This window comes from Triturus cristatus, chromosome 9 (assembly GCF_964204655.1).
Source record: "Triturus cristatus chromosome 9, aTriCri1.1, whole genome shotgun sequence".
NCBI classification, from domain to species: domain Eukaryota; kingdom Metazoa; phylum Chordata; class Amphibia; order Caudata; family Salamandridae; genus Triturus; species Triturus cristatus.
In genome coordinates, this window is record NC_140592.1 from 734,363,436 (window position 1) to 734,380,241 (window position 16,806).

General features: G+C 41.4%; 1 long non-coding RNA gene across 1 annotated transcript in view; it reads right to left on the minus strand.

Moving 5' to 3' along the window:
* LOC146798668 (uncharacterized) overlaps positions 1-16,806 on the minus strand; it is a 199,496-nt gene that overhangs the window by 166,175 nt on the left and 16,515 nt on the right. The window contains exon 2 of the long non-coding RNA XR_014969199.1: positions 5,984-6,094. This is a non-coding gene — a long non-coding RNA (uncharacterized LOC146798668). The remainder of the gene's footprint in view (positions 1-5,983; positions 6,095-16,806) is intronic.

The following is a 16,806-nucleotide window of genomic DNA, read 5'->3' on the forward strand; positions in this document are numbered from 1 at the left end:
TAGCCCCTCTCTCATATGCATTTCATTTGTTGTACAGCTCTACTCATATCAGTGTAGTGTGTGTCAGTACTTTACACCACGCACACATTATACAGGGACAATGAATCCTACAAGTATATAAATCAATCCACAGGGAATGTCACATAAGCCAATGAGGATTACAAGGTATATGAATCACATGTCATCCATACTGGTGAGCAGTATATTTTAAGAGGGTTTGGTCTGGGGAAACAACCTCAGGATTTAAAGAGTATTCCATGGGGGTCAGCTTTACTGATAACAATGTATATCTGCCCAAACATACTCATTTTAGCAACATTAGAATAATGAAAGACTGGAGAAGTTCTAACTATATCAGAAAAAAGCAAAGTTCTAACTATACCATTCATGTTTGTATGCAGCTCTTTGATGACAGTTCATTGGTCACTGTCCTATGTTAGGATTGTAACTTCTGAACTGCAAGTGGCACAATGATCTCTGTGACAAAGGCAGTAACCCACTGAGCTTCCACATAAAATACAGTTCATCAGCTTTTAAAAACTACTAACAGACAAATGATTGCTCTCCAGCAGGATCATTTATCACCAGCGTTATCTGGGCATTTTGTATTGTTTTATAGTTGTCCTGCATCGGCCACGATAATGATACAAACTGTTTAAATGAAGCGCACAACTATGTGTCCTGCTGGGCCTGCGCAGATTTTAAAAAGAAATAGTAACACATTCTCTTACCTACTCCATTAGTCAAGCTTTGTGTCACAGCCTGATGTGATAAGCCGCTGCAGGGGTCAGGAAAGGTGAATCAAAATAAACAAACTTCTTTTCTCCTGCGCTGCATAGAAAAAGAAATATCCACCAGCAGAACATTGTCGCCTTTGCCATGTGGAGAGGAAGGGGTGAAAAAATAAACAAAGCCTGGTTAACATGTAAATGGTCTTTCAAAGACCTGTGAAGTACTCGGGTGCGGCTGCGATAATCTCTAAAACTGTCTGTGTGTGTGCGCGCCCAGGAAGCTGTCTCGGCCCGGGCTGACACGCACGAGGTGTGCTTTGCGCGCCTGCCTTCAAGCCCTCACTGCGAGGGCCAAGGCTCCTGTTTCGGTGGGCCACCAGGGCCAGGCTCATGTTTGGGTGGGCCTGGCCCACCGGGCCTGTGTGGTGTTATGAATACACACAACGTTTTGCTATTTACATGCGTAGCTTCCAGCTGATCCCATGTCACAAGGATGACTTAGTCGGAATGCTTCAGCCCACTGCACGAGGCGTGTTGGGACTCGTAGTTTTAATTTTCTCATTATACGACTTGGCCTGCAAGAACCAGCATGCCTACTGATTTGGTGGAAAATACAGGACTGGCTGGGAGTCATCTTCGGGACACGAGGCCCGGTGACAACTGTGCAGAAATCGTGCTTATGGCTGCACGCGTTTAGGGATGTCGTGTATCGTTTTAGCAACTGTGATGCCTCAACCTTAAAATCAATTCTTGGTGTATATATACTTGTATCATTCCGTTATACCAACCATGTGTAATAAAGTACCTGACTGCAGAGCGCATCAGCTGTCCTCCGCTACATTTTATGAAGTAAAAAATCGTTCGAGGAGTGAGCCGCCTTCGAGGCGCGTGTGGAGTTTGGTGGCCGGGGTTTCGTGTTTCAGGTAATCTGTTTTGGGGCAACGGTTGGCGGGAGAAGTCGTTTAAAGTGACCGCGCTATTGGTGGCTGGGAGTGCACCCTGTCAGAATGGGATGAGAGCCAACATGGGACTGTGTTCTACCAAAGTCTGTGTCAGATTTAATTCACGTGCTTCTCCTAGTTCCCCTGGAGGCTGCCGAGTACGGACGGGCTCCGAATAGGGTCTCAGCCCTCACGAGCCCAGGACATCGGGGGCTGCCACCGAGCATCCTTCAAACAAGCTGCAACCTTGGAACTTCATTCAAAGCGGTTTTAATCCTTAAAGATTTTTGGCAAGAGTTTCGTGATTACGGCGGCTCGCTGGTTTCACCTGAAAGATACCTCCGAGCTCCAGTCTGCACCTGGCTCCCCCAGATGGAATATGTAAAGAAACGAAGGGAGACGCAAACAAGTGTTGCAAAACTATTCGAAAACTAAGTTAGACCGCTGCATGCAAGTGATCGGACTGAACAGTGCTTGCTCCCCGGATTCCATTTCCAGCGTGTTTCCTAGTGGGGGTTTGTTGCGTTGTTATTATTATTTTAAGAAAGCATTGTTTTAAATTCTGTTTTTATTTTTTGTCCCTTTTTTTCGCTATTTGCTGTTCTGGATGTAATTGTAGTACTATGGATGGATTGTTTTTATGTACTTTGCATGTTTGTACTTTTATGATAAATATCTATCGAATAAAGTAAAAAAAAAATATATATATTTTATTTTTTTGCTGCTATATTTATTTTATGCATCAGAGTGTCGGGCTAATCTAGTGAGGATATCACCGAACACAATGAGTAGCCTCTGGGCTGTTGTGCATCTCTGCATGCTGTCATTTCTGCATTTGCTGCTGGGCTTTGACTGCCAGCACAGCTCTCTGAAGGTAGGTGGATTTTGTCTGCCAATCTTATAATAGTATTGTGTCTTATAAAGTGCTCAACGCTTGGGCTATCCAAGCGCTGCAATAATAGGTGCTGCTGGTACCCACCTGAATTGTACTAATGGTATGGTCTGCGCGGGATGGGAGTCCGAGCCTGGTGGGCTGCCGTGTATGGAGAAGTGCGACTTGCAGGTTAGGCACACATTTCAGCAGTGAGTACATTAACCCACTGGGCTTTTTTGCTGAGAATTGGAGTCTGCATTAGCCCCCACGCGTCCTACGCTTTTGCTATATATCTTTTGCCGGATAAGCAATAGCGTGAAGATCTTAAGAGACAATCTTGTTCTGTTCAGGTTGATGCGAATATGCAGTTTTTTATGTTGGTCTGTGTACACGTCACAAAGTATGGATGGAACATTGTTTGCATGAGCATGGAGGTACTTTTTTTTTTGTTGATAATTAAATGTATTGGTTTTTCAGAACAAAAATACATCGGTAGCAATTCAAGCACATTATTGAGATGAATTACATTCGACAGAAGACAACAGAAACTCATAAGGCACAGGTGAAATGAGTGCGACATTTGCTTACAGATATACATGCTCTCGACACAATCGAACCCCTCAAGCGGGTAATAAGTTGAACCATTTGCCCCACACTTTGCCAAAAAGTTCGGGGCAACCCCGGGTCTCAAAGAGGGGCTCCTCCTGGGCTCCACACCAGTCCACTCCCCGCCTCCATTGCCTCACAGTAGGGGATTTGGCTTGGGACCAGAGTGTTGCTATATCCCGCTTCGCCACCACCGTTCCCAGGAAGCGTGGAGGTACTTTTACATAATGAAGAAAGAAAAACTGAAACATTGTAACAAACACAGTTTCAAATAAAATAAAAGAACGAAGCCGCGGGCGGTATAAAAAACAAAGAATAATATGCGCAATGGAATCGTTTATTATAATGAAGTTAAACCACGTGCATCCAAGTGACAGGCAGCCCCTTCATACACCAAACAGTTCACAAAAGCAGCGTTCTTCCTAAAACCAGGGTAAACAAAACAAGCCAGCGAGTGGTGCGCGCGCGCCACAGCGAGCGATCTGGTTTCAATTATCGCGCCCGTGTCTGGGCACGATAATTGAAACCACATGGCAGCGGTGCTTGTAACAGACACCAATAGGCCATGGGCGGAGCAATGCGCCCGCCTTTGGCCAATTGCGTGCTGTCTTGGATAAAAAGACGCAAGCAAAGGCCAATCGCGTGGCCCAAAAGGATTCCTAGGGCCATTTTCAAACCCCCTACAAGAGGTCTCTCGCTGCGCACTGCAACGCTAGGCGCAAGACCTAAAAACTAATGGAAGTGCTAGGGACAGATTGTTAATCCTTCACATCTCACAATGTGGTCTACTTGTTTCGGCCCTTCTGCGCCTAAGTAGGTTGGTAGGCTTTCTTCAGGTGCTCTGGTTATCAGATGCCAATGCTCACAGCTAGGACAATCCCTTCTGAAACCCTATATACCTAAAAGTAAATACATTTACTTACATATTTTGAGGAATTGGAGAAATAAAAGGGAAAAATCAATTGCGAAAAAATATACATATACAATCAACATCAGTAATTGCTATGAACTAGTCCCGATGTGAAATAGACACTATTCTGCACCCAATGTAAGTGAAAAAGATGTGAAAAAAAAAGGGAAAGCAATGTTGACTTTCATTTGTGTACACATAACGATTTACATATGTCATGCACAGCGAACATATGGTGATAGGGGTCAAAATCATGTGGTGGGTGTAGATACTTTATAAGACTTCATCATGTAAATTACTCCTGCCAGCATTTATACTAGGGCGTGAACCTAAAATCTCAGTTTATTCAGATTTTGTTCATTTACTCGTGTTTGTGACAAAACTAGCCTCGTGATCATTAGCGTTCTCATACTGTGGTCTTAAGAATGGAGTAAGACTTCAATATGTATGTAAGCCTCCCGCTAGACATGGGGTGGGGGGGAAGAAAAAGAAGAGCAGTCACATAGGGTGTGTAATACTTAACTGACCTTGACAAGAGGTCATATATATTGTATGGACTGGGGGAGGATGCATGTAGATCTGCCTCATTACTTATTTAGTGTAGTCTAGTCCTCTATAGGTTACAATAATGCGGATAGATGCTGTGACAGCACATACTACAGTATTATAAAACTAATAATCAAGAGGATTTTTCTGTTTTCCGTCACAAACAAGTGTAAATTAACAAAATCTGAATAAGCTGAGACTTTAGGCTCACTCGCTTTCTCGGCTGGATTACTGTAACATCTTATATCTGGGAGTCTCTCAGTCTTGGCTTATGAGGCTCCAACGTGTCCAGAATTCTGCCTCCCAGCTTTTGTTAAATCTACTGAAGCGGGTCTCTATGGCCCCAGCGCTCTGTAAATTGCATTGGCTCCCTCTGAAGAAACGTTTTTCTTTCATAGCCCTTTGTTATTGATACAAGGCTTTCAGGAAGACAGGTGCTTGCTACTTGCACCTTCTCATTAAACCCTGTTCTCCGTCGAGGTGCCTCCGGTCCTCTGGGGCCTTGTTAGCTCAGGTCCCCAGAGAGAAGAAAGATCGTATTGATGGCGGTTCTTTTAGTTTGCTTGCACCTAAGTTATGGAATTCTCGTTCGCTTTATCTGAGAAAATCAAAGACAGAACTTCTGTTCTGGAAGAACTTAAAAACCTGGCTTTTAAGATAGGCTATACTCTTAGGCCTTCTGTGACCTTTCTCTGGAGTTTTACCTACTGCCTGAGGGGCCTCAGCTTTACACATGCAGTATACTTGTGAGAGCCTATCACCAACAAACAAAGCGTAGGGGCTGAGTTGTACAGTGCCAAGTGGCAGAAGGGCAAGCAAGCACGAAATATAAGCAAGTAAATAAACAAGAGACATGCATGCGAGCAGACCAGAGACTAATTAGATGGCAAGCCAAAAAACAAGCAAGTAAGCAGCTGGCAAGTAATCAAACAAGGTAGCAATAGCCAGACATGCAACCAAGCAGATAGGCAGGCAAACAAGCCAGTAACAATTCAGTAATACATACAAACAAATAGGACAAGGACAAGCAAGCAATATATTGTGTTATAGGTACTTGCAAATTATCCTCGGGACACTTACCCTCAAAAACTGGAGACAATATCAAACGCTAGTGCTAAAAACAACCTCCGACTAAATGGTTCCTAGAGTGCTCGTCCACATGAAATGGGAAATCTTCAGCTAAAAAAAGATATATTGTGCACTTTCAAGGAGGCAGAAGTGCAAGCAACCCTCTTTCATCTATGAAGTAACTTGACCAACGGACTCTAGCTGATACCTTTGTATAAGTGAAATTATTCAAAACTTTTATGGCCTGTGGCTTAACCATTGTACATTTTATTAAAGGGAAATAGGACAACATGGAAAAAGGGATTACCTGTAGCAAAGCTAGAATAGATAAACTTGAACGTCTTCCAAGGAGGGCTCAGGATTAAGAATTCCTAGTCGACCAACTTCAGCAACCTCAAGAAGATTTGGGAAACAGAAACTGGAGGGACAAAAATATCAGGCTTTATAGTCTCCCAACTGGGAAAGAAGGAAACATAAAACTCTTCTTATTAGACCTCCTGATGAGGTTGCAGCAGATCCTAACAGGCAGGCCTCTGAACTTTTAAAAGGCAAACGCCTTAACCCACAATTAACCACCACAAACAATTCAAAACCAAGGGATAACATCATGTACTTCCTGGAATTTACACAATCAAGCCAGGTCTTGGAGGCTGCCACGAAATTGAAGAAAATTACAAGAGGTGGACAGCACCGCCACAGTTCCCAAAATTTGGCAAAAAACAGTGTAGTACGGATCAAGAAATTCCTGGCACACAATACATCTTGGGAAGTGCAAAAGCGAAATTATGATGCCTCAGAAAGTTGTAGCTCTTTGAGAATTCCTGGATTTTCCCTGAGCAGAAGAAATGGATACTATTGAGGCAACTAGACTAATAGCTGAACCTCGTCATAGCTAGGACTGCAGATAAGTGTTCATTCATTCATTGCACTTCTCTTTAACCCCACAAAATACTTAACACAATATTATACAATGTTGAAATGTGTAGAGCACTAAAAACTTTAGGACATGCACTGGCTCTGCACTCAGGTCACCCAGTACATTATACATCTGAAAGCGAAATACCAAAAGGGTAAAATATCAATCAGCGATATTTGAGAAATGTGGCCCGCGGAAGAGCATGGGAAAAAATTACTCCGTCACGGAAAGAAGATGAGAACCTGAGATCTATTAACATGGTAAAAGGAGAGTAAAACAGGAGTGAAAGAAAATAGAATAGGAAGGAAGGATGATGGGAAAAAGGGAGAGGGGAGATTTTCCATGGACAGAAGCAGCATTAGGAAGTGTATGCTGAATTGTTTATCTGTGGTTTTGACCATGAACCTAACATTGCAAAATATGAGAATTAATTGATTTGCTTATAAGTGAGAAGTGTTGATGATAGTTTCTTACCCAAGGGAATTTTGGAGTAGTAGGAAAAATGCAAGTCTTTGGGAAAATTCAATACAGAAAAGGGTGTTTTTGTGAGAAGAAAATAAAATGAGCTCACAGGCTATCATTGTGAGACTCTCTCAAAAGTCTACATTAAAACTTTCAGCAGCATTTTTGGTAGCGTTCGGTGTTTTTTTATTTTTAAGGAGCTACGGCCTGATACAAGACGGGAAGAGAGTGTAAAACATTACATTGCATAATCAGTGGGATTTAACATATTCTAGACAATCGGATGAAATGGAAATAGAGCTGTGTTACTGGTCTTCAGTAGATGATTTGATCCAGGTTGGAGGTGGGTCAAGAGTACTGAAGTAACATTTTCCGAGAAGTGCTGGAGAGTAATCTAGCACAAAACAAAAGGCAGTGATAAGATGCTGACCAATGATAGCAGCATCTTAAAAAACAAGCATTGGCAAAAACCAATAGGGCGTACTTTGAGACCTATCGGCTTTGCCAATGACTTATCGCCATACTGTGTATGTAATGAAGTATGCCTGTGCATTCTTCATTACCCTTGCGTGCGACCTACATAACGACTTGGGTGCCCTTGTTATTTTGTTTAAAAATTTGAGATGGATTGGTTAGTTTAAAAAAACAAACCAATACAAGTTGCGTGAAAGTGCTTTATTTAAGGCGGAGTGGCCATCAACAGTTTGCTGCCTGGTACTTCCAAAAAAAAACATAAATAAAGGAATAATAATAACAACATTTTAAAATAATGATTCCGGGTGATAGGCAATGGAAGACTGGGAGAGGGAAAGCACTGCAGAGCGAGTGGGTTAGGGAAAAAGAAGCACGTGAGGGAGATCAACACTGGGGAAAAGGAGAAGCACACAAGCAAGAAAGCAACATGGAGCATGAATGGAGGGGCTGTTTAGCTTGTCAAAAAGCACACAAGAGAGCTTGCAACATGAGGGAGACGGCAACATGGAGCCCAGGGTGGAGATGTGGTGGGGAAGAGAGAGCTTTAAGACACATGGTCTACCAGGGAGTGGTTAAGCACAAAGAAAAATAAAGTTCCCTAAAAGTGAGCAGTGAAACGATAAAAGCAGGCAAAACCTAAGTAAGGTAACGAAGCTAAACTCCAGGTGAGGGACAAGAATTGGATGCACAAGGAAGGCTATTGAATAAGAAGCAAGAACATGAGTGACAATACAGCTAACTAGTGCTAAGCAATGAGTGGACTCAGCACCCTGTAACTTCTTGGTTATCCCAAAATAGTTTCTTTCCATTCAGATTCATTAAATACATATTTAAAGATGTAATTTAATGTTCTTCTGTATACCTTACTATTTAATACCTTAATACTTAAAAAACACTCAGCTTCAAAGAATCACGGGATGCATAGTCACAGTTTTATAATTCGAGTGGTATGCACAGACCTTGGATCATTTTAAATCAAATAATTGTTACACCAGCAATATGTAAGCATGGGTACTCCAAACATTTATATATATTTCATTTGTATTACATATATTCAAAATATTTCTTTAGGATTTGAACTCCAGTTTTTTTCCCCTTCCAAAACATGAAATACTCCAAATAGCACTTAGTTCAAGATCCCTCAAAAGTAAACTATCCCTAATCAATAAGGACAATGAATACAAAGAAGAGAACCTATTCAATAACAAATGAATACAATAATGAAAATAATTATCAAACACAAACATGAAAAATAATTTTCAAACAACCTAACTGCTGTGATCAATCAATATAAAAATCATTTTAAATTGTCCCCTTGCGTGGGTGTTTATGGGTGTCCATCTGTCCAAAGATAAGGGAATCAGTCCCCTTATAGAGGTTGCACCACAATACTCCAATGCCATGCCAATGTGTTTCGATCTCCTTTGGGGAGTGAATTTGACGAGCTCTTCCTCGGGCCATGTACTTATGAACAAAGCTTGTATAATTCACTACGGGGTAATTCTCTAGGTTCTCTTTTTTTAATTCTTTGTCCTTATTGATTAGGGACGGTTTACATTTGAGGGATCTCGAACTAAGTGCTCTTTGGAGTATTTCATCTGTTGGAAGGGAAAAAAGAACTTGAGTTCAAACCCTAAAGAAATATTTTGAATATATTTAATAACACATGAAATATAAATTTCATGCAGATATGATGAAAAGTGTCAGCATGTCATATTTTGAATAGTAATGTTGAAAAAATGGTGAATGAAGGTGCTCTTTTCATCACCGTGTTAGGGGGCACATCGCTTAGCAGTGTGATGGGTGAAGGAGTGCGAGACACGGGTGCACAGTTTATGTTTTGCTAAGCAGGCAGCATCTCTGGGCCCTTTATGGTATTTCTTATGATGACAGTCACTAAAGGGTCTACCACACAGGGTTGTCCATTCTGAGATTGTTGCTTGTATTTATGGTCCTGCGCTGGCATAAGTTGGAGGCGGAGATAGACAGGACATCTGCTGGGGTGTTCATGGTTATAATCATCCCTGGGAGTATCCATGTTACCAAATAATGTGGAGCCCATTTCAGGGGAGTCTCGTAAACAGGCAAAAAAGAGGAACAGGAAATCACAATGTCACTGGCCCATGGCTTTTTGACCCTGCAGTTAGGCAAAAAGATGACACTTCACATATTTCCCAGTTTATCATCACAAGTGAAACAAGGGGCCTCGAATAATGTATTGTTGAAGACTGAAGAGGTAGGGCTTAAACTGCAAAAATAAATGTGCCCAGTGTGCAAAACATATTATAAAAAGTAACATACTATTTATCACAAAATCAAATATTTGCAATGTAATTCACTTCGACTAGCGGAAGCTGGACATACACTGTTCTAGGGGATGTGTTACCAAACAGTAAAGCCATTCTGCAAGACTACAAATGAACTCAAACTTTGGAGGGAAAACATAGCCATCTTCAGAACCCATGGTAAAACTACTTGAGGTGCAAATTTGAATCTGATGTCACTTATTGGATAATGTGTGGTGAATGGTGCATTCAAAACACACTGCAGGGGGTAACACAAAAGGATGGGGCCCCCCTGTAGAATGGTATGAGAGTTCCTTAAGTCTTATATATCTCACAGATATTCATTGTCCTTGGCTTTAATGGATGGAAAGTGTTGGACTTTGAAGTGGTCAAATTTATTATCCCCACGCCAACCCCAGCAGCAGTTGGGAAAGTGTGGAACTTTGGAGGGGTCAATTTTACTATTCCCACTCAAACTTAAACAGCAGGAAAATTGTTGGACATTGGAATGCTTAAATCTACTAATTTTACGCCTACATTTTAAAAACATATGTACATTGAAAAATTAACATAAAATAAACTTTAGCAAATATATTTTTTTAAATAAATCACTTCTTAGTTTATAACATTTATAAAACTAATTGCAAATTAAATGTAATACAGTAACAATTAATAATACAAAAAAGATAAATATTTACTACTTAAAAACTTTACAAGTATTTATATTTTAAACAATCCCCACCCACACTTCGATGTAAAAAATCCAACACCCAAAAACAAATATAAGTACGACTTGAAAAAAATTAACAATACACTTTAGTTCAACAAATATTATAAAAAAGAATATGGGTCGATGCGTCGGAGTTGAGCCTCGTAGTCGGTGTTGAAGGATCAGCACTGTGCTGAGTTCGAGCCTCGCTATCGGTGCCAGAGAATCTGTGTTGCATCGAAGTTGAACCTCTCAGTGGGATCTTTGGATCTGCAAAGTTTCATCATCTGACCTCGCAGTCGGGACCTGCGTTGTTGTTGTTGTCGAATCGGCACTGCATCCGCGTCGGAGGGCTCTGCATCAGTTCCAATCGGCGCACAGCGGTCACTGCATCAACCTTTGCTGAAAACAGCTGCAGAACCCACTTCTGAGGCCCAAGACTGTTGACTCGCAGATGGTAGAGTCCAGCAGCAGTAGCAGAGTTTCAAGAAGTCTTTTGTCACCCTGAGACTTTAGAGAACAGGAAGAAAGCCAACAAGCCTTTGAAGAAACTTGGGTTCAAGGATGTAGAAAGCAGGTCTAGTCCCTCTCACTCCCAGGCAATAAGTAGCAGGCAGACGGCCAACACAGCCGAGCAGTTAGAAAAGTGGCATTCCCCACTACAGCACAGCAGGCAGCAGGGCAACACAGCAATGCAGGTAGTAAAATGACAGTCCCTTCTAAAGCACAGCAGCTCTCCTAGGCAGAAGGTTCTTGGTTCCAGCAAAGATCTGATTTGGTGGTGTCACGGGTTCAGTACTGATAGCCAAATGTGCCTTTGAAGTCGGGGAAATTTCAAAGAGGCCTTTGAAGATCACAAGGTCTCTGACTTTCCTGCCCTGGCTCCAGAGTCACTACAGGGGGGTATGCAGTTCTTTGTGTGGGGACAGGCACAGCCCAATTCAGGGGCAAGTGTCAGCTCCTTCCACCCAATCTATCTCAGGAAGGCCCATCAGCCTGGTGATGGGCCATCCGGATGCAAATGTCACACCTCAGCTCCTTTTGTGTGACTGTCTGGGGGGAATGCACAAAGCCCAGCTGTCACCCAACTCAGACGTGTATTCAGACAGGCAGAGACACAGAATAGTTAAAGTAAGAAAATGCCAACTTTCTAAAAGTCACATTTTCAGACTTGCAATTCAAAATCCGATTTCACCACAATTTGGGATTTTAAATTGTGAGTCCTGAGACCCCAAACCCCAAATCTCTGTAATTGGCCAGTAGGAAATTGCACTTAAAAGATGTTTTAACGCAATCCTAATGGTACCATATGGGAGAAATAAGTTGTGCAGTAGTGAAAAAGGAATTTACCGTGTTTTTTACTGCCAGGGCATGTAAAACTCAAAAGTACAAGTCCTCCGTTTTAAATGCACTGACCCCTGCCAATAGGGCTGCCTAGGGCCTACATTATGGTGACTTGTATGTGATTAAAGGGAAGGTTTGTGCTTGGCAAGTAGGTTTATGTGCCAGGTCGAAATGGCAGTTTAAAATGCACACACAGGCTCTGCAGTGGCAGCCATAAGACATGATTAACGGACTACTGACATGGGTGGCACAATCAGTGCTGCAGGCCCACTAGTAGCATTTAATGTAAAGGCCCTGGGCACATATAGTGCATGTTACTAGGGACTTATAAGTAAATTAAATGTGCCAATTGTGGATAAACTAATGTTACCATATTTTGAGTACAGAGCATATGCACTTTAGCACTGGTTAGCAATGGTAAAGTGCCCAGAATCCTAAAGCCAGCAAAATGAATTCCCCAAAAGGGGAGGAGGAAGGAAAACGGTATTTGGGTGGCCCTGCAGAAAGGGCCATTTTCAACATATATATATTATCTACTGGTGAAAGCCAGTAGGTAGTTATAGTTAGGACCAACTTTTCCCATAGACAAAGCATTTTTTGTTTTGCTAATAACGTTTGTGCCGTTTGACGAATCTTCACGAAATATTCCAAAAACATAGCCTACTTTTTCTAGTTCAGCATGGAAAGTTTCGGAATGATTCATCAAGTGGGAGCTGAGAAAAAGGGGGGTACCAAAGCGATTTTTCTCTATGCAATTTCTATGGGGAATTTGCAATTTTTACAGTTGGCTGCAGGCCAAACCGCTGAATAGATTTACACCAAGTTTAACCGGAAGCTAGATCTTGGGCCAGAAAGAGACCATTTTGTAATTTGGTGTAAATCTATTTAATATTTTGGAGTTATTAAAGAAATTAAACTTTGTATATCTAGGGACTTGGATCCTCTGCGGATTCAATTATATATTACTTTAAAAGAAAACCTACAAATTCACTGAAGAAACAAAAGGTTAGAGGGATGTTATAGACAGGTTCCGATTTTACCCATACAATACCATAGAATTTTAGCAGTTATAGTTATACTTATTTGTGAAAACTATAACTTGTGCTGTTAAGCAACTTTAAGCCACAAGTTTTAGGGCCTTGTGTATGAACACATTTTCCCATAGACACAGAATAAAACCCTTTGATACATCTGGCCCTTAGTTACTTAACATAAGTATAACTATAACTGCTGAATTTCTGTTGGTGTGGGTGGGTAAAATGTGAATGAAACTATAACGTCCCTGTAACCTTTGTTTGTTTCAGTGGATATATATATATATATATATATATATATATATATATATATATATATATATATATATATATATATCGCACAGAACCTCCTCGCAAGAAAAGGCAGAGGCCGCAGTAGGGGAATCCATGGAGGCATCTTTATTCCAAATGTACAAGGCGAATGCATTTCAGCTAGGTTTAGCCTTCTTCAGCGCCAGGAATTATCAGGAGGTGTAAACGCCATTGTGATTTTAAATGTCCTGCCACAAGTTATTATATATATATATATATATATATATATATATATATATAGCCACATCTTAAAAGGAGACACTGAGCACTCCAGTCTTTGCAATTTCAGATAATTATTTTATTTGTCATACAACCATCGATAAAAAGAAACTGACAAACGTGTTTTGGCCTCCTGGCCTATGTCAATGTCAGTGAACCTGAGTGAACAATCACCTTATATAAACAAAAACTTAATTAATTGGGCAGTTGTTGGTCAAAACATCAAAAAGGGACTTAATTATTTAAAGCCCATGGTTTTATTACAAACATGGTGGCCATTTTGTAACATGCAAATTCATTTTTTATAGGATGAACACATTTCAGAGTTACCTATCTAAAATGGCATGCTCCCTAACTCATGATTCCAATAATTACATTCTTATAGGAAAATCATAAATAACCCACAAATATACCAGATCGTAACAGCTCGATACCAATCAATTAGACAGAATCTCAAAATTGAAGAATAAAATAATGGAAATGGAATCATATATCCTCTGTATTTCTAACTCTTGTATATAGTCTCTAAACTCCGAGTGTTGAGACAGAAATCGCACCCTGACTGGGCCTCCTCTTAATCGAGCATTCAGTCGCCACCATTCAAAATATATACTCTCCAAACTCCGAGTGTTGATACGGAAATCGCGCCCTGAATGGGCCTACTCTTAATCGAGCATTCAGTCGCCATCATTCAAAGCACAGAATTGTAGTGGAAGGAAACCATGTCAATGCATATTATTGACATACTATCTAGGTATGTCTCATAAGCAAATCTAATCTATGCATAAATAGCAATAAAGGTACTTGGAATACTTATTGTGGTACTAATAATGGGGGTAATAATGTGCAATATGTTAATCTGTAATGTGCTTATTAATGTACCTACTGAAGTCCACGCTCTTTTTCATATCCTGGGGCTCAAGTACTCTGGCTCTGAGAGTGCGCCTAAATCTAAATATGTTTCTCTAAAAATGAAAGTGAACATCATCAAGATTCCAATACGATAAAAACATACCAACATAAAGCAATGCCGAACCGGACATTCAGCTATGCAAGCCCCAAATGGAATCAGGACACCATGATAATCCATAGCCTTAAGTAAAATACTTTCTGCAAGTACATCCTGTTGTGTGCCATTGTTAATAGAGCAACACTTTAGATGAAATGCCGGTAAAACACTCCTTAGTAAGAACTCACAGCGCTTCAGCAGTAACAGGGTTTTTAGATATAATTTGAGGCAGAAAGAACTTAGTGGTTTCTCAACAGGTGGACTTTCAATTGCAAACTCGCCTGCTCCCATGCTGTCACATTGCAGCACGTTCTGAGGGATAACAAAATACAAATCGACCATACATATTGTACAAGTCCAAACATTTGCTCACCTCAAATGGCATGCAGTGCATCATACCTACACAGCTCTGACGTACGGGGGTGCTTGCAGTGCAACCCTGGTGACCCAAGATATGGTACAGCCAGGCTTGCATGCATGCCCCACTCTGGAAACACATCAGAAGGCACAGAAATCCATGGGAAGCTGTGTTCAACATGATTGCAGTTTGTTTATTGAAGACACCACTATCAGTGGATTCACGCGGCCAGGCTTGATGAGCTCAGCTCCATTTTTAGGTCGAGCTTGATCGACCTGTTATATCTCTTCTGTGGGGTTTGGCACACCCACCAGTTGCCATTGGCTGTTATCTGGGTCATTTACAAATGCTAGCTTGTTACTGGTGCATTTGCTTAAATGTCCCTCTTTTGTGGGCTTAGCTCCCTCGCTGGTGATTTCACTAAGAGATTGTTTTGTTTGGCCATCACACTGTACAGCGTGTGATGGCCCCTCCTCCCTTCATGTTTTCTATTTTACTTTCAGTTCTGGTTCAGAACAAATCTTCACACATGCAATTGTGGGTACTGCCCAGAGTTCCTTGTTTTAAAAGTTTACTCCCCTGGAGTATAGCCGGGGGAAGAGCAGCCTTGCACACACAATCCTTGCCTTTCCTTGCGATGCATGTCTTCGGCATTGCGCTCATGTAGCGTGCTTTTTACACAGGCAGGGACCAACTAGAGTGTTGCTGTATCAGCAAAACACTCTCTGGTCCCCCCGGGGCACAAGCAGGCATCCACTCCAATGCGCCTTTGTTGTTGGGAAATCAGTGTGCTGCAGGGTTTCCCAGAGACTGGTGTCTTTTCTAAGGACTCATGTTCCACGGATGGTGCGGGCTGAGTCCTCCAAGCTGCCTCCTGACATCACCGCTGCATTCAGGAAAAGGTATTTTTTGTTTTAGTTTTCTGTGCTTCAACATTGCACTCCTCATTTTATTTCGATTTCTGATGCTTTATTTGTATGTTTTCAGTACAGTCATGCTACTTATACAAGTTCTGTGATCGGAAATGCTTCTTAAGTAGCATGTTTCTCATTCACATTTGGGGTCATGTTGGATAACTAATCCTGATTACATCGCATGATATTTATAGTCTTTTCTTCCATTATCTTAAATGTATTATTTACCTTTGACAGTTTATGGTTATGTTTTGTAAAGCGCCTGGCTGCCCGAGTGCTTCCCCACGCTAGTGAGTGCTGCAATATATGCTATGACCATCAGGAACTTAACGGGAGACTAGCCAGGTCTTTAGATTTTTCCCAATAGAGATTTCATTCGGCAATGATCTGAGGTCGAGTGGGAGGCTATTCCACAACCTCGTACCAAATGAGCAAATGATCTTGCCCTTATGGCTCTGGTTGTCCTGAGGAGCTGCAATTTAGAGGATCTTCGATGTCTAGTCAGGGTGTACCTGGTTATCAGTTGTCTGAGCTTCAGTGGGCCATTTTTGTTTATGGCCCGGTGGGCAATGCAAGGGGATTTAAACTTGATTTTGGCTTCGATTGAAAACCAATGAAGCAGTTTAAGCGATTCTTTTACTGATACATGGTGTGGGATTTTTAATAAAAGCCTGGCTGCCACATTTTGCACTACCTGGAGTCTTCATGTTACATATTTTGGCAAGCCCACATAGAACGAGTTGCCGTAGTCCAGGCGTGAGACTATAAGGGACTTAATGGTTTTTTTCCTTAAATGATCTGGGATCAGTTCAATAATCTTCCTGATCATTTTAAGTAGCAAGAAGCAAATTCCTGATCATGTCTTGGCTTGATAGTCCATTGTGAGCGTATCTTCCAGCCAAAGTCCCAGATTTTTTCCGACCTGTATGGGGCAGGTGGATTGCCCATGTCACTGGGCCATTGAATCAGGGGTTTGTGTATGGCAAGATTTCCCACTACCATAAGCTCCGTTTTTTCTCGCAACTGTTTGGCATCCAGTTTGCCACCTTCTCGAGACAGTGATTGAGCTGGTGGTTTTCTGAATTAGGGCCATT